Source organism: Vombatus ursinus, unplaced genomic scaffold (genome assembly GCF_900497805.2).
Source record: "Vombatus ursinus unplaced genomic scaffold, bare-nosed wombat genome assembly UNPS02009573.1, whole genome shotgun sequence".
NCBI classification, from domain to species: domain Eukaryota; kingdom Metazoa; phylum Chordata; class Mammalia; order Diprotodontia; family Vombatidae; genus Vombatus; species Vombatus ursinus.
The window spans coordinates 27,087,212-27,110,945 of NW_020949351.1; the positions used below are offsets into that span (position 1 = coordinate 27,087,212).

The window sequence follows — 23,734 nt, forward strand, 5'->3', positions numbered from 1 at the left end:
TATTTGATGTTCAAAGTCCTTCATAATCAGTCCCCTGCCTACCTTTCCAGGTTTGGGTTTGTTTTTTGTTTTTGTTTCGTTTTGTTTTTCTAACATCTTTACTCACTCCCCATCCAATGTACCCTTCCATCCAGTGGCACTGGTCTCCTTGATCCCTGCACAAGGGCATTGTCACTGGCCGTCTCCCATGTTTGGAACACTCTCTTCATCTCTGTGACATGGCTTCCCTAGCTTCTTTCAAGTCCTAAGGAAAATCGTACCTTCTACAGGAAGCCTTTTCCCAATCCCCCTTAATTCTATACTTCCCCTCTGATGATTATCTCCAATTTATCCTGTATATTATCTTGTTTGTACATAGTTGTTTGCATATTATCTTCCCCATTAAACTGTCAGCTCCTTGAAAGCAGGAATTCTTTTGCCTTTCTTTGTATCCCCACAGTGTTTAGCAAAATGCTAAATGCTCACTATTTTTCCTTTCAATGGAGGTGACAGGACAAGAAAATAAATGCTTGTTAATTGAAAAATAAAATTTATAATTCAAAAGGAAAAAGAAGGATTTTATGACTGTTATGAGGCATTCCCAAGAGAATCAAGAATTAAATTGATAAAAACAAATTTTAATGAGACTAATTAATTTTGAAAGGAAATTGGAAATTAAAGGTTTGGAGTCCTTTTTCAAGAAGAAGGGGAGGAGCAGAGAAAGAAAAATTTAATGCCAAAAAAGATTAGCAAAGGAGGGAATTGAAAGGAACAAGTTAAACACTTTCAGTTTAAAAAGCTGATTCTTCATCTAAAGCTTGCTTATTTATGGCCCCATTTTATTCTGAGTTGTTCAAAAAATATGGAAAATCTCAGATTGAAATTTATACCTGACCTACTTTCCCAATAATAGAAAAGAAGGTTTGTGAGAACTTATTAATTCACAACCACTGCTTACAGCCCATGCACTGTAATATGACACTTTAACCGATTTCCGTCAAGGATTTGTTTTCCCTTGAGGTGTCTTTATAAAGAGTATACTATATTCAAATTAGTTACAACAAGAGGTTGGGGGGGGGGAGGCAAATAAAGCATTAAGTAAATAGAACAGGGAATCCGACTGAGAGTTAAAAACTAATAACTCCTATTACCTATCAACTACTCATAGCTTCTCCTCTTTAAGGACTCAACACCCAAAACTGGCTATCTAAAATAGTCACTCAGACATCAAACCAATACTCACACTAACACAATTATTACTACATCTCAAGAACACATTCTAAGGGGCAATAAAGGGCCCAAGGCCAACTCTGTAGCCAAACAGTATCCAGTGAATGAACTCTTCAAGTAAAGTTAAGCAAGGGGAATTTCATCTGTTCAATATGACAAGTATACCAATATACTTTGAAGAAAAGCAGAATCTGGTCATGTGTGTCATTTAGAAATATCTTAACAATCCTTATTAGACTATAAGATAACAACCATCTGCTGGTCAGGCAGCAGTTTTCCCTCCTTACTTCCTCTAGCACACAACTACAACCATACCCATCACTGAGAATACAATTGGGTCAAGGAGTATATAATCTCAGCATCATCTATATACTACTTTTCCTGAATTCCCTGCAGGGTTATTAGGTAAGAGTAGGCATAGAAATGGCAGAGAAAAGGCAGAGCCTCTAAAAATTTCTCCAGCTGAATTTTCCTCAGGGCTCAAGTCAATAAAGGAGGTGAATGAGTGTCTAAAAACAATGTCTCTTTTTGGCAAAGGACTCAACAGAAGTAGTAGAGCAGTTATGAAGATTCAGAAGAAGAAAGTAGGGGCATGGAGGTATATCACTCATCCATAAATTTATATGCTGGTCATTCATAAATTGGGTAAGTCAGGGACTACTTGGACTTCAGATTTTCTCCTCTTCCCACTCTATTCTATAAAGACAGAATGGTACAGCAACAGATGGAGACAAATCTAAGCAGCTCCAGTTGCTAAGTCAAGGAAAGGGTCCTTTCTTCTTATCAATTTATTCAGCCATTGACAAAAGGATTAGATGGAAGTCTAGGAAATACAGGAAACTGAGTGCTCAGATGTGGTTGATTTTTTAAAGATAAGAATTGGAGGGAATAAAACAATTTAAAGATAAGAATTATGAGGGAATAAGAGAACTAAGAAAGAACAAGCCCAGCTATAGTTTAAATACTATGTAGGAAAAGGGTTTACTAGCTGACTGATAATGTGGAAACATATAATTTAAACTTAAGCCACTGTAAAAGAGGCTCCCCAAATTCTTAGCTTATATGTATTAGGGTCAATCTTAAGGGTAGAGTAGCCCCTTCCTTAAAAAAAAAAATAATAATCTCTCTTTACTGTTGCCCAATAGACTTAATAAATTAATTGAAAGAAATCCAATCAAGGAACTGGGAATGTTTAACCTAGAGAAAATAAGAGAATGTGACTGTGGTTTCCAAATACCTAAAGGACTAAATTACATTTATTCTGCTTTACCACAGAGGGCAGAAGTAAAAAGACAAATGTGTTGAAGTTTCAGGGAAGCAGATGTCAGTTCAATAGAAGGGAAAATGTCCTAATAATGACAGTAGTCAAAAAATGAACTAGGTTTCCCCAGGAGTTTAAAAGGAAAAGACTAGCCTTAAAAAAAAAGGATGAAATTATAAAGGGAACAAGGGATTGGGGAGGGGGGGAAGAAAGAGTAAAATAAGAGTTATTCAGATTAATAGGTTAATTCTGCAGTGGGGTAAAACTGTTATTCTCCAGTCTCAGTGAAAACAGTGGATAAAAATATTTTAAAAAAAAAAAAAGGAAAAATTGAAAGAGAGTAAATTCCCTTAAGATTTGGTGAACTAGGAAAGACAACAAATTCTGAAAACTCTGGATTTCAGTGAAAACACTTGGTTTAAGTAATGTCTTCTTGTTAGAACCTAAGGGCTTCATATGCTCTTTGCAAAGATAAACAGAAATAAATTTGAATCATAAGCTCTGAGAATGTTTTAGAGAATGACTGATCATTATGACTAACAGTTAAAATATGCACAACTGATACATGTGCTTTTAGTTAAAACAAGCCTACAATTTCTGGGGCAAGATGTAGAATTCCGATAAAGTTGTATCAGAAAGAAATTCATAAAAAATGAAATTGTTTCAGAAAATGAAATTCTGTCTCAGAAAATGAAATTCTGTTTTAGGAAACATCAAGTGGATTTAAAATTTTAGTCTTATTAGTCATGTTTACTCTAAAGTAAGGAGATGTCGGGGAAAAAAAATCAGACAAATCAAATAGGCTCTCATTAAACACTTACTAAGTGCCAGGCACTATGCCAAGGGTAAAGGATACAAAGAAAGACACAAAGTCCCTGCCCTTGAGAAGTTCACATCCTAACAGAGTAGACAATATATAAATAACTAGGTACATACAAGATAAATACAGAGCAATGATGATAATGGTGATGATGATGATGATAACTAGCATTTATATAGTACTTTCAGGTTGCAAAACATTTTACATATATTTGATCTCATTTATCTCTCTCATTTGAGTACATGGAAGGTAATCTCAGAAAGGAAGGCACTCACAGCTGGGGGAAATTGGAGCGGCCTCCTGCTATTCCCAAGGCTCTTAGGTTCAGGGTCCTGGGCTATCTCCATCAGTGTATGAAGGGAGGTTGGTGGTGGTTTGCCTTGTTTGGCACAAGATGCTTCCTCTATCTTCCTCAAAGTCCCTCATTGCTTCAGCTGATGTTATACAGAACTTTAAGGTCTGCAAAACACTACATATTTCTATTATATACATACATATTTATATTATATATACATACATATTTATATTACATACATATATTCATATATACATGAGGGCTAAGGAGATCCTCAGGATATAAATACTTTTGAAAGACATAACAAAACTGTAAATGAGCAGGTACAAATAGTTGACAAATAGCTTGTCTCCGTATATTTTCAGGGTGTATTTTGTATTCTTTGCAATATACATTCAGTGGCTGGATCAAAAAATGATGAGAACATTACCTGTTGGTATTTCCTTGTCCTGTCATTGGTTTGGAAAATTAAGTAACAGAAGATCTTTTAGAAATGTGGGCAGATAACACAAAAATCTGCTAAGCAATGAGAAGTCTTCCTGAAGAAGGTTTTAGTGTGAGTTTGGAATTATTAAGTGATAATATAAACTCAATCTATCAAATCTAGGCAGAGGTATCCCATGTGGAGGGGAGAGGTAGCGCAAGGGAGATGTTCAGGGATGGAAGGAAACTATTCTATTCTATTATAGCATCCCCAAGCACTCCCCAAGGAGTGGCTCCCTCCCAGTCTAGAGATTACCATGAATCTTGAGATAGGGCTGAGAAAATTTAAACAATCAGACTAGAAAGCCCAAGTACTAGGACTGGCTAGTCCCACTCTGGGAGTGGATAGTTTTCCTATATATGCTCTTCTAATTATCTTACCCAGATGTATTATTAATGAATGTATATATTTATAAAGGAAAAGGTTTACAAATAAACCCTATAAAATCTCTTCTTATGATCTGGAATGTGTGGCAGATAGGGTAATAACGAGGAAAAACAGGGAGAATGAGGGATGCCAGACTAGAGTATGCAATTACAGTGGTGACAGCAGAAGTGAGAAATAGTAATGAGAGATCCAATACTGTAACTGGTGAGCTAAGCAGACTAAGAGACCAAATTAGGTCAGGAGGGTAGTGACTACAGTTCTGGCTTAACGATCAGACATGGTTTAAAAAGTGTTGAAAGGTCAAAACTCTAGGGACAAAGGCAAGGAAAGTCCCCCTGAACTGGCTCCAAGGAAAAGCTAGAACACTGACAAAAGTCATCAAAATCTTTATAAAAGACTGAGGGATTTTTTCCATTATTGTTGTATATATACACAATTCACACATATATGGACATTTAACTAAACAGGGTCAGGAAAAGAGTGGTCAGAAGAAGAAGACTAGATAGGCACAAATCACCTTAAGAGATTTGGAGAACCAGAGAAAGAAAAGCACTCAAAAATGTTTCACTGATTTCATAGTTTTGCTCAGGACCAGCCCCCTTTTTTTTTTTTTAATATTTTGGCAATTGGGGTTAAGTGACTTGCCCAAGGTCACACAGCTAGTAAGTGTCAAGTGTTTGGTCTGAGACCAGATTTGAACTCAGGTCCTCCTGACCTCAGGGCTGATGCTCTATCCACTGCACCACCTAGCTGCCCCTGGCCAGCCCTTTTTAAACCATAAACAGAAGTATATACATATATATATACAAATATATTTTAAGCTTTAAATGTAGTGGTATGACATCCAAAAATTTGGATTATCTTCTCAAATTCCATCCTTAATTAACCTCACAGGAAATGTTAAAAGCTTAGCCCTATGTCACCAGCACTTTTCCCCCAAACGGTCACTTGGTAGAAAATTTTTTTAAACAGCAGACCACATTTCCCAAACAGCATCAATAGCTACAAAGCAATAAGACATCCTAGCCTCTTTTTGGTGCATTCTTCCTATACATCACACACACTCTCTTACACACACACACACACACACACACACAGAGTTTTGTGATGTTATCAAGTCTAGTCCCCTAACAAATCAACCACAAAACAGAGTTGAGCAGGTTTCCTTCTCTCTTATCAGCTGTTCACAACTATTATCACAATGACACTGAACTACACTAAGGTAACAGGCAACTAAAAATATTACTTGGGAACTGATTCGACTTAAAAAGTCGCTTTTCCTCTAATACCATGAGCACCTATACGTAAGTCTGTGATATCCTATTTAACTTAGGATTCTTTCTCTCTTCATCTCCCACAAAACAATAATTCTTTCTTGGTTTGAGTCACATGAAGTGTCAACAGAAGATGCTAGTCAGAAGTGGGCAACCTGTGGTCTTGAGGCCACATGTGACCTTCTAGGTACTTGGGTGCAGCCCTTTGAGTCCAAGTTTTACAGAATAAACCCTTTTATTAAGGGGATTTGTCCTGTGAAGTTTGGATTCAGTCAAAGGGCCACATTTGAGAACCTACAGGGCCCCACATGTGGCCTCGAGGCCACAGGTTCCCCACCCCTGTTATATTATCCTTGATTTATCTATTTCAGAATATCAAAGTCATCCTTACTGTCTCTTAGAAAGTCAAGAAATAATTTTAAAACAAGCATACATTTATCCAATATTTGCTGAGTCCAAGGCATTGTGCTACATACTAAAGAAAAATACAAAGATATATAAAACGCTGCCCTATAAACCCAAAGACTTTGCAGTTCTAGTAGAAGGGATTAAGACACGGACACAAATACACGAATGAATCTGTGATCTCATTAATAACATGTGGATCGTAGGACCACATATCTAGAGTTGGAAGAAACTTCACAAGCCACCTGGTCCAACTATTCTCTCCAAGAAACCCAACCATGCCTGCCGATCCTGGACAATTCCTATCCAAGTCCTTCCTTCCATAAGTTTGCCACAGAAGATCTATTCAATGTGCTGGGTACCTTCCTTCCTTTCTCTTGCCACTGTTAAGGAAAGCAGGGGAACATAAGGGCTGTCTATCAGTTTTCACTTTCCCCTCTACTCCCATCCCCTTATTCATGTGACCAGTCCATCCTCTAAAATACAAAATTAGCATCACAAATGTATATAATTACAAAGTGCTATGAGAGTTCAACAGAAAAAATTACACTTAGTTTGTGAAGAGGGAGATAGAGACTGGAACATTTCAAATTTCCTGCCATGCTTGCACCAGGAGGAACATGCTATTCTTTCCCCTTATCTTTCCAAGTTTGGTATATTTGCTAAAACTAAATAGTGACAGAACAATATATGGTAACAGCATTTCTCATACTGTGGGCAGTGAAGTTGGAATTATTGTAAGGTATCTCTGAATCCATATTCACATTAAGATTTATCATTATATTCTTTATTTAGATCCAATAAAATATGCAATGACTCAGTAAAATAAATAAGCAAGCAAGCCTTCCATACGCTGAATAATGTTATGCATGTATAATTATTACTTATATCTCAAATGCAGGAGCTGTTTTGATTGACAGATGTAAATGCATTGCTGAATTTATAAATAGATTTTCATCCCAAATCAATGATATTAAATAGTACATCTATCACATGGGGGTCCACAAAATTGGAATTTCAAAAAAGGATTCTCATATTTGAAATATTTGTAAATTACTGATGTAACATCTCTGTGTTCTCTCCTTGCCTGTTTTGTCTCCAGCAAGGGGGAAGATAACAAGAGTCAGGGCTAAGAAAAAGTATGATGTACTAGAAAAGTAACCATGGATTTGTAGTCAAAGTCCCTGGGTTTGAATCTGGCCCCTCCACTAACTAGCAGTAAGATCTTGACAAAGGCACTTGTTCTCCCTACTTTAGTTTTCACATGGTAAAACAAGAAAGTTAAAAGAGACGAGTTGAAAAATCTGTTATAGTGGACAGAGCACTAGACTTGGAAACAGGAAGATCTGAGCTCAAATCCCACTTCTGATATTTACTAGCTAGGTGACTTTGGGCAAGTCATTTAACTTTTCTAGGCCTCAGTTTCCTCACCTGGAAAGTTGAGAAGGTTGAACTTAAATTATTTCTGAGGTCTCTTTCAGTTGTAAATCTACGATGCTACAAGTTCAAAGGGAAGGAAACTAGCATTTATTAAGCAAATACTATGTGCAAAGCATTTTTATAAATAATACCTCACTCAATCTTCACAACCGCCCTGGGACGCAGATGCTACTATGGTCCCCATTTTACATTTAAGGAAACTGCAACAGGCAGAGGTTAAGTAACTTACCCAGCATCATATACCTATTAAGTGTCTGAGGACATAGAATTCAGGTATTCCTGACTCCAGGTCAAGGGCTCTCTCTCCTGTAACACCAAGGTCCCTTTCCAGCTCTAAGTCTATGATCCAATCTTAGTATGAGATGAAAGAATATCCAAAAAGATAACTGGGCTCTTTCAGTACTTTTCACTACCAAAAAAAGGCACAGCAGGAATCTACTCATCACAGAGCTATGCTTAGTCAAACTATAGGCATTTTCCCACCCTACTTTGTGAAGCAGTCCAAACCTTTTGCTAATAGCTTATTAAAATCAAAATGATCATTTTAATAGTTCAGTATTTATTTGGAGGGGAAAAAATTTTTCTGGTATTAATCACCCCTTCTGATCCCCTTGAAAACTCAAGAGTACCCTCATGTGGCTAACCAAAGCCATTACAAGCAAAATCCTTCTAAAGGTCAAAGTGAAGATAAGTAAATTAAAATGAATAACCTAAGAAATGGTTCTTCCCTGGTTCCCCCCAAACCCTCACCCTCTGGGCCAAATCCTTCAGTTAAGTGAATGATTTCGTAGTGTCAATGCCTTATATGCTGGGCCAAGTGTCAAACTAAGTCACTCATTTTGTTTTACTTAAAGTAGAAACACCTGGAGCTCACTTGTTTCTTTCCTAGAAGGGCAAAACTTCACAGTAACTCTCAGTTGGCTGGGTATATTACCTCCCAGCAATGTCTGCACTGCAGCTGTGAAGATCAGCAAGATCCATTCAAAAGAATGCTCCATGTGGCAGAAGTGGTAAGGCTTTTCAATGCTTGAGCATGTTTACCCAAAAAGGCAATCTTTATAAGGGAAAAAGAATATAAGTTACATAGCTGCTGGGAAGGAAAAGCACAAATAAGATATTGAAATCAGCATTTTTGTGGTATCAAAAAACTAGAAACAAACTGAGTGCCCATCTATTAGGGACAGTCTAAACAAATTATCGTATGTGAACGTAATGGAATATTACTGCACTCTCATGTTCAGACCCATATAAACTAATGCAGAGTGAAGAAAGTGAAACCAGGAGAACAATGACTACAATAACATAAATTAAAATTCTAAAAGGCTAACTCAGATGAAATCCAACAACCAATCCTTGTCCCAAAAGATAGAACACAACTCCCTTCTCTTGGTAAAGAGACAAGAGATGACAGTTACTCAACAAACATTAAGTGCTTACTAGGTGCCGGGTTCTGTGCTAAGTGCTAGGGTTCAGAACAGTGAATATGATGTCTTCAAGGTCCCAAAATCATTCATTTCTGATTGAATTTTTCTTGATTTTAAGGTGGGGTTCTGTGGTAAGAGGGTAATATTTTTTAAATGGCTGCTCAAAAAAAAAAAAAGGTGTCATTAAACAAAACAAAAAAAAAAGCAAAGCAAAGCCATTTACGAGTACAACATTAAGTGAGAATCGAGCAATATGTCAGAATCTGAGACAATTAAATGGCACAATGGATGAAATGCTAGGCCTGCAGTCATGAAGACCTGAGTTCAAATCCAGCCTTAGATATGTAATAGCTGTGTGACCCTGAGCAAGTCACTTAACCTCTGTTTCCTCAACTGTAAAATGGAGATAATTATAGCACTCACCATTTAGGATTACTGTGAAGATCAAATGAGACAATATTTGTAAAGTACTTAGCATAGCACCTGACACATAGCAGGTACTGCATAAATGCTAGCTATTATTATTAGCTTTTTTTTTCCAGGGGCACCCAGAGAAGTAAGATTCTATGCTGCTTTTAAGGCCAGAATGACCTTGTTTCACCATCAAAATGAATAAGACAAAGTAAATGCCTGCCATAGTTCTACTTCTCTTTGTAATCTGCAGTCAGGCACAGAGCATGAGGAACACTGAAAGGGATAAATTCTTATCAAAGTTATAATATCAAATCGAAGGGGGGAAAGAAGGTGAATGGGACTCGATTCCATCAAACAGATTTACTAAATTTTTTCTAAAAAAGAATCCTGCAGTAATTGTCAATTACCAGTTATGTCATGAAATGACAAAAATACACAATAGTAATAAATTATAATATTTACTAGGAGTAGGATACTTAAAGCTAAAAGTAAAACTGGATATAACCAATATGACAACAATCCCAACAGAAGTCTTAAAAAAAAAAAAATGAAACATAGTACTCTTGACTACTAACTTGAACCTACTGGTGAAATCTAGAAAAAAATTAAATTGTGAAGATAACACAAAGAAATGTTAAAAAATGAATGGTTAAAAAAAATACAATTTAACATACTTAGGGTGGCAGTGATGGGTTGGGGGAGGGTAATAGCCAAGGCACATTTGAGGAGAATTAGGCACTAAAAAAGCCTGGGGCAAAAAGATGCAGCAAGATAGAAAGACATTTAGAAAGAGAGACATTGGTAATTAAAAAGAAGTTTCCATTTTCAGCTACCCAAAAAAAAATCAAACCATTCATCCTCCAGTGAGAGCAATCTGACCTTCCTATGAAGTGCTGAGGGCAGCATAGTTAAAATGACAACTATTTCATCCCAAGAGCTCCATTCCAGGCAGACAATAACTAGGAATTTGCTTTAAGCCATAAACAGTTAAGAATTAAAAGGTAATTCAGGAGCCAGGCAATGGAATTATGCTTAACTTTTAAAAAAAATCAAAGATTTGTTATCTGGAAGTGAAAGGAGACATAAGAACAAATAACTCACAGATTAATTCTAAAAAGGGAAGAGGAAAAGAAAAGGACAAAAAGTAGAAGAAAATTAAAGAAAAGGTCAGGTGGAATAAATGGATTGTGTTTCCTGCCACTGTGACCTATTAAACCACAAAATGGTTTTCTATAGAAAGTAAAGTTTCACTATTTTAAAAATGTTTAAACTAAATCCAAACCTCAAAACATAAGACATCTGGCAAGAGAACAACTAAGTCTTTAAGCCCCTTCTATTGTTCCTAGATTCCAAAAAAAACACCTGAAATGGATCTTATCACACCTTGAAGGGCTTACAGACTTAAACTACTAGATTAGAATATCAAACATATTCCTCCTGCCTGAAAGAAGATAATTTCTCTTCCCCTCCACCCACACACATGCAAGCGATCCACTCCCAACTCTTCAAGATGGATTTCTTAAGGATAAGCAAGGTGAAATACAGCCACAAGGGGCAAATAGAGACAGAAAAGCCCTTTTAAATTTAAGCCTCAATTTTGTCCAGTACTATTCCTTCTCATATATTTACATTTTTTACCATACAACTAATTCTCATTACTCAGAGAGAACTGCTGGTTCATTGATCCCTTTTTCCTCACCATTATGTACATAGCTAACTAATGTGTTGCAATTTAAGAGACACCAAGCAGAACTGCCTGCTCAAAAACATCTCTCCAACCTCATGCAATGGTGCCTGAAATGTCATCATTAGAGACATTATCAGAATGGGTTCTGAAGGTTTTCCTAACATTCCTACACTAAATATTTAAGGTACTGCTAATGGTCATCAATCTTTCTCCTAGATTTTATGGGAGTTCTAAAGAAGTTAGGGTTTTATTGGTTTGCAAAGCATTTTATCACTACTATCCTGAATCAACAGTCACTTGAGAGATAAGGAAACTGAGGTTCAAATATCTGCCCAAGGTCACTCAAAGCCAGTAAGTGGCAGAGTCATGACTTGATCCTAGGTCTTCTGACTTCCAAATCTAGTATGCTTTCCACTATAGCTCCATTGCTCTTTCTGTGACAGAATCACTGTGATCTCGATGACCCATTGAAAATATCTATTTAGAAATGGTCACACTAATTCAAAGTAGAGTTCACTGCAATATCCATCTTCTCCAGGATAAACAAGGCTGGAGTTACTTCAACTTTTAAGAAAGTATTTAAGGCCTGTTACCATCCAGACCACCATTCTATGGACATTCTCCAGCTATTTCCTTCCTAAAATGTGGCAAGCAGAACTGAACACAATACTCCACATGTAGTCTGACCAAAGCAGATTATCATAGGACTATCATCTCCTCAGCCAATGAATGGAAGAAGAAACATTTGTTAAGCATTTACTATGTACAAAACACAATCAACAAGTATTTATTAAGGGCCAGGGGATGGATTCAGCAGGATCCTGGTTCTTCCTCTTGCTTTCAGCCTCTTACTTGATCCCGAGAAATGAGCTAAATATTCAGGTCTCTGTTCTAACCTCGGCCCTCTGACCTATGGACTACTAAAGGAAACAAAGCCTAGCAGCTGGGTGACCAAGGCAAAAATGAAAGTCTCCACCCTGATGTAACTGATATTCTATCAGAAAATAAAATATGTAAACAAGTATATGCAAAATACAAGGTGATAGGAAGTAGAATTAGCTGCTGGGGGGAAGGAAAGGGGATATCAGGCTTCATTTCATTCCTTCACAAAGGCTTCATTGGAGAAGTGTTTGAGCTGAACATTCAAAATAATTTGGGATTCACATTAATACAAAATGAATTGGTCCAGTCTTTTTGGAAAGTAATATGGAACCATGTCTCTAAAGTCATACTCTTTGACTCAACAATACTACTAGAACTATAAGAGATGAAAGAAAGAAGAAAAGGACCCATATGTATAAAAATATTTGTAAGTACATTCTCTGTGATGGTAAAGAAGTGGAAACTAAGAAAGTGCCAATCAAGTGAGGAATGGCTAAACAAATTATGGTATAACAATATAATGGAATCTACCGTGTTCTAAGACATTATGATGGGGACAATTTCAATGAAATATGAGAAGACTTATGTGAACAGATATAGAGTGAAGTGAGCAGAAAAAGGTGTATAACTTATACAGTAAACTCATTATAAGAATAAATAACTTTGAAACTCATAATCTGATCAACCAAGACTCCAGAGGATCAATGATGAAAAATCCTACCCATCTCCAGAGGTAAAAGAAACAAAATTTATCTAAAAAAATTAACTTGGGACTATAGGAAGTGGAGCAAGGGAACAAATTCCAAACCTAGAGGATAGCGTTTGCAAAGGCATGGAGGCAGAAAATGTCATGTGTGAGGAACAGCACAAAAACCAGTTTGGCTGAACTACAGAGCACATGAAACAAGTTAATGTATAAGAAGGCTGGAAGAGTAGAGTGGAACTGGGTTTCAAAGGGCTTTTCAAGCCAAACAGAAGAATTTGTATTTGATCCTAGAGATACAAGGAGACATTGGAGTATACTGGGTAAAGGAGTGATAGTCAAACCTATGCTTAAGTACTACTACTTTGGAAACTGTAAGAAGGATTGATTTAATTGGGGAAGGACTTGAAGGTGGGAGGTATCTGGAGGCTATTATAATAGTCTGGGTCTGAGGTGATGAGAGCCTTGTGTAGGGACAGTGTCCTGGTCCCAGTCTAAGACCATATCAGTTGTTGTCATTGTTGTTTTTGTTTTGTTTTGTTTTTTGCTGCCCTATCACACTATAGTCTCATTCTGAACTTATAGTCCACAAAAACATCTGAAACTTTTTCAGATTTACTTCCTGACTATTCAAAACATTAAATAGATGATTGAGGCATTCCATTAAAGCCCCCCCAAATGACATTGAACCATTAATTGACTAGTCTTACAAGCCAACCATTTAATCAATTCTTAAGTCTACCTAACCATACTACTGTGTGTTCCAAAAGAAAAGCTCAAGAGATCTTGTCAGTTGTTTTGCTAAGGTCTAGGCAAACTTTATTTACAACAATTCCCTGATTTTGCCAGTCTCAGTAACCTTTTCAAAAAAAAAAAAAGGAAATGAACTTCAGTTGGTTTGACAAAATCATGCTGGTCCTTTGTAATCGTGGCTTCCTTTTCCAGATGTTCATTAAACCTCCCTTTAATGCACTTCCTAGAATTTTGCCAAGAATGGAAATCAAGTTCACTGGCCTCTGATGTGGAGACTCCATGCTCACTCTCCTTTTTTAGAAACTGGGACATGTGCCCTACTCTAGTCTTGCAGTACTTTTCCTAGTCTCTCCACGATTTTACAAAGATCACTACAAGCTGCTCAATAATAACCAGTTCTTTTAGTGTCCTCAGATGTGATACATTTGGGCCTGATGATGAGCTCAACAAGGTCAGCTAAGTGCTCTTATTACCCTCCTTCCATACTGTGGGTATCACCTCCCTATGAGCCATTTTTGTTCTGTCCTTTACAATCCAAAGAGTGTACTGTCTCGCAAAGAAAACAGAAGCAAGTTAAAACTTGGAACCAAAGATCTGGAGCTGGAAGGGATTTGAGCAGCTCCACTTTCATTCCACCATCCAATGCATTGACCCATCTATGATAAACAGCAGTCCCATCCCTCCTTTGATATAGCAAAAAATCTTCATTTTGCTCTCCTTAGCTTCCCTCATCACCTTGGCTACTTATAAGCTTTAGAATTTCTGTACTCTAGGACTGCGCCAAACTTTTATATTCAACATCCATTCTCTGCCCTTGCATCCATTTTCTGTACACATCTTCTTAACACCTAAGCAGTAGTATGAATTCCCTTTATATTCTTCTTGGTGCCTTTAGAAGACTCTCCCTATTTTCTATTCACAGGAATTGTTTCTTTGTTTTCAGAATTGTCTTCTTGAAAGATTCCCATTCTTCCAGGCCATCTTTCCCTGGAGAATTTTAGGCTACAGGATCCTACCTATCCTTTTGAAATTTGCTTTCCCAGAGCCTAGAATGTAAATCAGACTATGCCCAGCTTTCCTCTTCTTTACCACAAGGAGAAAGCAATCACTGTTCTGCCCTTGGTTCCCATCATTTCTACCCCAGCAACCTCCTTCTTGGTAATAAACAGATCATTGGTTTCTCCACCTTTGACAGATAAAATTGTCACTAAAGTAAGCCAAGGAATTATTACCTACTTTGCTTTCAGCAGACAGCTCCAGAAGGTTTCAAAATAATGGTAAGTTCTCCCATTACTATTGAATCATGCCTCCAGGCCAGGCTTGTGATCAAAATCCATCTATTTTTTCTCTTTGTCTAAGAGGTCTATGGAATATATTGTGTTTATGTGTGTGTGTATACATATGCATATACACACACACACATACATATATACATATATACATACATATATATATATATATATACTTATGATAAGAATCACTTCCTTCCTACTTCTATCACTCTTTAGCTTAATAAGACCTGCAATACTTATCCCTCTGGTTTCTGAATTTCCTCAAAGGAGCATATGATCTTATAATACAATGCTTTTACTTGTTTCTTTTGAATAAGGTACATTCTTCCAGATTCACATTTCTGTCAGGAGTTCTACCTCACAAAGCCTCAAGGATATCAAATTTGCTTCCTTGGGTTGTGAGCTATAAGCTCATCCTGCATGTTACCCATATTATGCACAGCCTGTTTGTGTCATCCATGGGTTTTATAGGTGGTTACCTTCCTGGATTTTGCCTTTGGTGTATTTCTGGGTGGCTGTACTAGTATTCCTCTAGGTACGCCATAGCTGCTTCTCTAAGTTATCACTACAGCAAGAATCGGGAACCTGTGGCCTAGAGGCCACAAGTAGGACACAGGTTCCCCACCCATGCACCATGGTATCTAATTTGGAAGCAATTCAGAGGCAGTTTTGTCCCCTCTTCCTTCCTTTTTTAAAAGCCATTTTGATCAGATTTATAAACCTCTAGGTAAATACAATCTGTCCAGGTCTTTTTTGGTGCATTCCATCACTGGCCAAGAGCCCAGCATTCTTCTAATTTAAGCTATGCTCCAGATTATCCAGGTATCCAAATTCTCATCTTCTTGATCCCAAATCTGCCTTTTTTTTCTTAAGCCCTTGCTTTCAAACAATAGCAAGCATGAAAACACTCATCTGTCCTAAGATTTTCCTTTATCTCTTACCCAAGACTTTATTGTCTTTAGCAATGTTTAGGCTCCTTCGCACAGTATTGTCTGACGCAACTGCCACAAGCAGGTGGCAGACATGAAGTTTGACATATCACATCTAAAGACATAACCCAGAAAGGAAGCAGATCCCTCTGTTATCAGGCTGGTGTCTAGCTGCCTTTGTACCACACCTCCAGCAGGAAGTCCAACCACCGTCACTTGTCTCTTCTTCCTCTGACTCTTATGAGAGGAACTCTTACCTGAGCTAACCTGTCAAACTGCCTCACCACTCTCGGAAGGACAAGCAGCTCCTCCCTTCTCTTAGCAAAGAACTTCCTCATTCCAAATGCTGTTATCATTCTTTCTTCCCTTTCTCAAACTCTGGGTCACATTCTTCCACCTTCCAACCTCCTGACACAAAATAGGATTTCCCTCTGCCTCTCTAATCCTTTTTTTCTTAGTTTTCACAATAATGCCCTTTTTCCACTTTCTTTTTTAAAGGAACATTTCATTCTCCCTGATAACCCGGAGGGTAGAAAAGCATTCATCACACTTCTCCAACTTCTCTTTCAGGAGGGAAGCCAGCATTCCCTCTGAGCACAGATAACAATCACCTGGCTGTGACAGAAAGAAAAAATATCACAAACCCTTTGCATGTGTCCTGGAAGGCTATTAATAGCATTCCTAACCTCAGTCAAAAGCAGTGTGAATTACTGACCAACACAGGCAAGGAGTACAAAAGAAGGTTTACTTAGCTTTTAAGAATACAGTTGTCAAACATAGAGCTTAGGATATGTGTTAAGAATTCTGGTTCAAGGGGCAGCTAGGTTGTGCAGTGGATAGAGCTCCAGCCTTGGAGTCAGGAGGACCTGAGTTCAAATTTGACCTTAGACTCATGATAATCACTAGCTATGTGACCCTGGGCAAGTCACTTAACCCTGATTGCCCCAAGGAAAAAAAAAAGAATAATTCTGGTTCAGGTGAGTGCCAAGGACTTCCATTGTCTCTCTTTTTCTCCATGGAGACAAGGCATTAGCAGTGATATAAAAGTGTCCACCATAGAGTGGAGAATTAGCCTGAGAAGTCAGGTCTGAGAAGTCAGAAAGCTGCCTCAGCGGATGCTCTGCATAGGGACCACATCAATAATGCAAAACCTTCCAATATGCATGAAACAAAGAAATCTTTCTGCTCTAGCCACCTACCTGACAAAGGCATTAGGCAAGCCATATCCAATAGTTCCTATGTGGCTTTAATCCTATCTACTTCACAGCCTAGAGATTTCCCCCTTGAAATCCCAGCTGCTCCCCAGGACCTGCTCCTTCCCTTATGAAGCACAAGTTCTGGCCACAATGTACTGCAATATGTCATTGCAAATTCTCCCTGCTCTCCATCCTTTCTAAAGGCAAAACCCTTGGTCTTTTGCTGTTCTAGCAGAGCTGAGGCAAAGTTCAGAATGTAGCTAGCAATAGATTAATGGGGTCATATCCTCTGTGGTGAGAGTTAGGGAGAAGGGAAAAGGGCAGCAATATAACCAAGACGACCTGTATTTTTTTTTCTTTATCATAGAATGGGCAATGGATGAGGGGAAAACCTGGATTCTAGTCTTGATTGATACTTAGTATGTGACCTTAGACAAATAAAATTGCTTCTCCAAATCTAAGTTCCCTCATCTGTAAGTTTATTTTTAATAGTTTATTTTTCCCAATTACATGTAAAAACAATTTTTAACATGCATTTTTAAAAATTCTCTCCCTCCCCTCTCCCCTGCCTCCTTCCTAAGACAGTAAGCAATCTGATACTCATCTGTAAATTAAAAAAAAGCTAAATCAATGATAATATCTGCTTTAGACAGTTGGATGGTACAGTGAATAATGTGGGACTCAGAGTCAGGAAGACCTGAATTAAAATATTGCCTTAGACACTAATTGTGTGACCCTGGACAAGACATTTAACCTCTCTTAGCCTCAGTTTCCTCATTTGCAAAATGGGGATAATAATAGAACCTACCTCATAGAAATGTTGTGATGATCAAATGAGAATATATGTAAATAAATGGAAAAACATCAGTTGCTTATGGGTAGGTGAAGCTAATATAAAATGACAATTCTACCTAAGCTAATTTACTTATTCAGTGCCATACCAATCACACTATCAAAAAAATGTTTTATAGAGCTAGAAAAAAATAATAACAAAATCCATTTGGCATAAGAAAAGGTCCAGAATATCAAGGGAACTAATGAAAAGAAATGCAGGGGAAGGTGATCTAGCTGTTCCAGATCTTAAATTGTATTATAAAGCAGCAATCATCAAAACTTCTTGGTACTAGTTAAGAAAGACAGTGGTGGATCAGTGGAATAGGCTAGGTAGGCAAGACACAGTAGTCAATGACTACAGTAATCTACTATTTGATAAACCCAAAGACATCAGCTTCTGGGATAAGAACTCACTATTTGACAAAAACTGCTGGGAAAACTGGAAAAGAGCATGTCAGAAACTAGGCATAGACCAAAATCTCACACCATATGCCAAAATAAAGTCAAAATGGGTTCATGATTTAGATATAAAGGCTGATACTATAAGCAAACTGGGAAAGCAAGGAATAGTTTCCCTATCAGATTTATGGAGAACGGAAGAACTCATGAGCAAACAGGAAATAGAAAACATTACAAAATGCAAAATGGATAATTTTGATTACATTAAATTGAAAAGTTTTTGCACAAAGCCAATGCAACCAAGATTAGAAAGAAAGTAGAAAATTGGGAAAGAATTTTTACAACCAGTCTCTCTGATAAGGGCCTCATTTCTAAAATATACAGAGAATTAAGTCAAATTTATAAGAATACAAGTCATTCCCCAATTGACAAATGGTCAAAGGATATGAGTAGGCAGTTCTCAGATGAAGAAATTAAAGCCATCTATAGTCACATAAAAAAATGCTCTAAATCACTATTGATTAGAAAAATGCAAATCAAAACAACTCTGAGGTACCACATCACACCTATCAGACAGGCCAACATGACAAAACAGAAAAATGATAAATGTTGAAGATGTGGGAAAATTGGAACACTAATGCGTTGTTGGTGGAGTTATGAAATGATCCAACCATTTTGGAGAGCAATTTGGAACTATGCCCAGAGGGCTATAAAAATGTGCATACCCTTTGACCCAGCAATAGCACTTCTAGGGCTGCAACCCAAAAGAGATCATACAAATGGGAAAAGGACCCACATCACAAAAATATTTATAGCAGCTCTTTTTGTGGTGGCAAAGAATTGGAAATTGAGAGGATACTCATTAACTGGGGAATGGCTGAACAAGTTGTGGTATATGAATGTAATGGAATAATATTGTGCTATAAGAAATGATGAACAGGCTGACTTCAGAAAAACCTGGAAAGACTTGTATGAACTGATGCTGAGTGAAGTGAGCAGAACCAGGAGAATGTTGTACACAGTAACTGCCACAATGTGTGATGACTAACATTGATAGACTTAGCCCTTCTCAGCAATGCAAGGATCTAAGACATCTCCAAAGGTCTCATGAGAAAATGCTATCCACATCCAAAGAAAGAACTATGGAGTTTGAAGGAAGATTGAGGCATACTATTGTTATTTTTTTCTTCTGTTTTATTTTCTCTTTGTTGTGGTTCCTCCTATTGGTTCTAATTCTTCCTTACAACATCACTAATGCAAAAATATGTTTAATAGGAACGTATATGTATAGCCTATATCAGATTGTATCTTGGGGAGGGAGGTGGAGAGGGAAGGGGAGAAAAATTTCAACTCAAAAGCTTACGGAAGTGATTGTTGATAAATCAAAATAAATTAAAAAAAGAAAAGAAAAACCCTAAATCCACTGATAAAGGATGTAAGATAGTCTTCTTTCATGGTTGAAAAGTTTCATGCCTGTAAGGAGTATGAAAAAACTCTAGTTTAATAAAATTGCTACGATATATGTATAAAAAAAATGAGAATATATGTGCAAAGTAATTTTTAGGTGATAAGGTTCTATGCACAAATATTTAAAGACTTCAATAAAGAGCTGTGATTTCACAAATTTGAGTACTTCCTTCACAGACAAGAATGGCAACCACTGCTGTATTAAGGGAGATAATCTTTCATTAATTTCTTTCGCCAACAAGACACAATCTAATTGCCAGTCATTTAGTGATGGGCCTCTCCAAGGTTAACTAGAATGGGTCTAGGACACAGAGAGTCTATTCCTGGGCCCATAACCATTCGGGTGAGACCTGCCAGAGCTTTCACTCCACTGCCACAAACAAGGGTCATATCCTGGCCTGGAGAACCCAGAGGACCTTCACGCCAAAATAAGAATAGCAGTTTAATGGAGGGTACAAAATATAAGATGTTATTACTACAACTAGACATCTGTATGTGTTAAGTTCACGTATATTAATGGATTGTATTGATTTTAAATTAAGTCCTCTAAAAAATCTCCTGAGTTTGTTTACTTGAGGGACAGACACCTGTGGTTACAGGATATAAAAACACAGGATCCAAAAATATAGTTTTTCCTATTTTAGCCAAATTCCTTTATTTATTATCATCACTAAATTCTCTTAATTCTTTGATACACATAATATAATTTTTACTTAAATTTTTACAATTACAGTTCCCATGCCTGTATGTTCTTGATATTTCAGTCCATGTCCAATTTATTCATCTAAGATCAAAAGCTTGTAGAGGCTTCTACAAGCAGGACAACAACAGTAACCTGCCTAGTATAACACCTAACCCTGAGTTAGCACTCAGTCACAATTGTGTTTACTGAACAAGAGGATACAAATGACCCAAATTCTGAGGCAGAATTTGAACTTGGGCCTTTCTGATTCCAAGTCTTGGCTCTACCCATTGTGCCACCAACCTGCCTCCAATTTCCTCAAATAAACCACAGGTTTCTAAATCTTCAGACACTTTTCCTTTTCCTATTCCCTCAGCATAGAAGGGACTCACCCTGCCAGGAAATCAATGGCTGACAAAGGATGGGGAGAGTCCAAAGTTTTGCTTGGCTTAAAGCATTCTGAATTATAAAACACACATTGTAAGGTTCATTCCATTTCAAAAATCTATCACAATTTTTTTTTAAACAGATGCAGGAAACCTAGTATTAGTTACTCTGTTGTTATTTAACTGGTTATAGAACCACATAGTGCTAACTATCAAATACAAATAATACAAACTGTCCTTTGCCCACATGTCATTGTGGTAAGTGGTTTTTCAACATATGAGAATTTTTCCAAAAGAAGTAGATTTTTTTAAATTGTCTATATTTTTTAAGAACTGACAACAGAACTCATAGATGCTTGTACTCCCCCTCCAACTCATAATTTGTCAATCTTACATATTCCTTTCATGACCATTTAAATCAAAAAACAAGCACTCTAGCATGTGAGTATAGGCAAATTAACTTAACCCAAGCTTCAAATTCCTAATCTGTGAAATGGGGGTAATATCTGCATCACCCATTTCACAGGGTTGTTAGGAAAATACTGTATAAAATAGAGAACTGTATCAATGTATCTATTTAAATATACAAAAGGCTGTAAGTTAGGGGACTTAATTTTATTAGCCCGAAATTTTCTTCAAAATACTTACCCTACAAGGCCACAAGCTATTCAAAAACAGAAAGTATTTCTTGGTAGAAAAAAAAACAAACTAAATATTCTCCACTCCTAGTCTAAGCTTCACAAGGCTCCAAGAGCAATTAATGGCTGTGCAGACAAACAGTAACACTAGGGGGCTGGCTAGGCTAATGGGATGGCTCTCTAGCAGATGTTCCCACTAACTATCAGAATTCACTGGCAGGGTGCCTGCAGGCAGACTCCCAGACCAGCAGTAGGCAGGACAGTGGAAGCTTAGGCATGGAAATATAAGCCTCTCATTTTATAGATATGGAAACCGAGGTCTCTGGAGGTAAAGTTAACAAGTTCTTTGTAATTCCAAATTACAAAGCTAGTTAGCAGAGATAGGACTAACACTCTGGCCACTGAACTTGCATGCCCATGCTATTTCTATCATACCACATATGCCTCCCTTAAATAATCTCTCAAGTCCTTTCTAGCTCTAAATTTCTATGTAATACCCTAAATGAAATAAATGACCATTCCACTAACTAGGAAAGGCTATTTCTTAAATCCATTTGGTGACTTTGATAATCTGCAAAATTAAACATATACCCTAAAAAAATGCTATCCCCTTGTTTTTAATATTCAATTCTCCTACTTTGAGAAGGAAAAAAAGTATGTATACACACACACACACATATGTGTGTGTGTGTATATATATATATATATATACCCTAAAGCAGCCTAGCAGTTAAGTTTAGAAAAATGTGCCTATTTTAACTTATTCTATTTATTTTTAACAATGCATTCTTCACCATCAATATGCTTCCCTACTTGTCAACTATGGGCAAGTAACTATTTACAAGGTCACCCCATAAAGGATACCCTATCTTTAAAGATAAAAGGTATATGAATTACACACAAACATCCACTAGACTTCTTCCCTACCCCCAAAGAATTTACTCCCTTCCACATTTCAGATTTTGTGGAGAGTCCAAGAATTTATTTCAAAGGCTATAATCTTCAGTATATATAAGCATTTATACACTTATATACTTCAAACCCTATAACAAGGACACAGAACAAATTGAGATCATAACTACTAGTTCAAAAGGATAAGATAAGGAGCCTTTTAAGATTTCTGAGAAGTGGAATAACCTGATCACCTCTCTGTATGTTGGGGAGTTAAGAAAAGGCACAATGACAGCAAGAAAACTGGTGGAAACTAACAATGCAGCTAGAAGAGTCAAGTTGGAATACATGTTCATTTTCTATTTACAAGATGCTTAATTGAATGAGACCATTCAATTGAACAAACATCAATTTTTGCAGAAAATAAATCTGCTTAAAGAAGAAAATTATCATTTCTGCCCTCAAATTAGATCCTCAAAGCTTTCAGATACTTTCTCAGTAAGAAAACCCAACAGGTTGTGGTTCTTCACATATCCTCAACGATGAAGCATTAAAGGATAACAAAAAAAAGTCAATATGTTAGAATCAGATTTCTTACTTTTACATATAAATTCTCAAACTCATAAGGATTATAAACATTATAAAGAGACAAACAATTTATTTGGGTTATTTATACCAAGGGAAAAAGTTGGAAAGAAATAACAAAAACAAAAAAAGAGCATTGTAAATTACATTATTAGTCAATATATACTATTTGTAGGGCTTGAAAAGTATAATTCGTCCTTTATTCACATTTTTGTTAGAAATATCATCATATTTTTTCCTTTAAAGTAAAACTAGTTCATTCAGCTAAGGTATTCTGCTACACGCAGATAATCCTCTTTTTTATATTCCCAAATGTCTCTTTCTCCTTAGGAATTACAACTACTGAAAGTCACACATTCCAAAAAGTTCCCCTTTGGGCTTAGTAGGTAGTATCATATACAGGTACCAAGTATGAATTTCAGCCTATTTGTGCTAGGCCAACCAAACTCCAATTCATAAAGAACCTGAAGAATGAATGAGGCAAGGATGGTAGTCTCTAGGGGAATGAAGTCAGGGGAGAGGAAGGAAGAGTATGTACTTAATAACCAGCAAATTCATAGGTACTTTAATGCTATTTTTTCAAAATGCCCAGGAACAGAAAAAGAAAGTGCTGAGGAAAGAAAAAGAAAATCAGGGGTAAAGAATAAATTAGAACCAAAAAACCATTGCCTTTGCCTGAGTGCTTGCAAGAGAATTTCACAGAAAGAAAAAAAAACCCAAGCAGGCTGCATTCATCCTAAAGAATTATGTAAACCTGTTATCTTGGCTTGTGAAAGAATATAAAGGAGAATAAAAGTAAATCCTGTACTTTGGCATAAACCAATCTGGCAAACCAAATATGGAAAAGGAATGAAGGTAAGCAAGGACAAGGACAAAGCCACAAAGAGAAACACCATCAATAATCCTGCCCTCATCCCAATCCCACACAACCCTCCACCCCCCAGCAAAAGAAAATTAGCCACACACAAAAAGAAAAACAGATCTTTCTATAGAACTA

General features: G+C 37.0%; 1 protein-coding gene across 4 annotated transcripts in view; it reads right to left on the minus strand.

Moving 5' to 3' along the window:
- Nucleotides 1-23,734, minus strand: part of PQLC1 (PQ loop repeat containing 1) — a 150,723-nt gene that overhangs the window by 93,078 nt on the left and 33,911 nt on the right. The window lies entirely within an intron of this gene.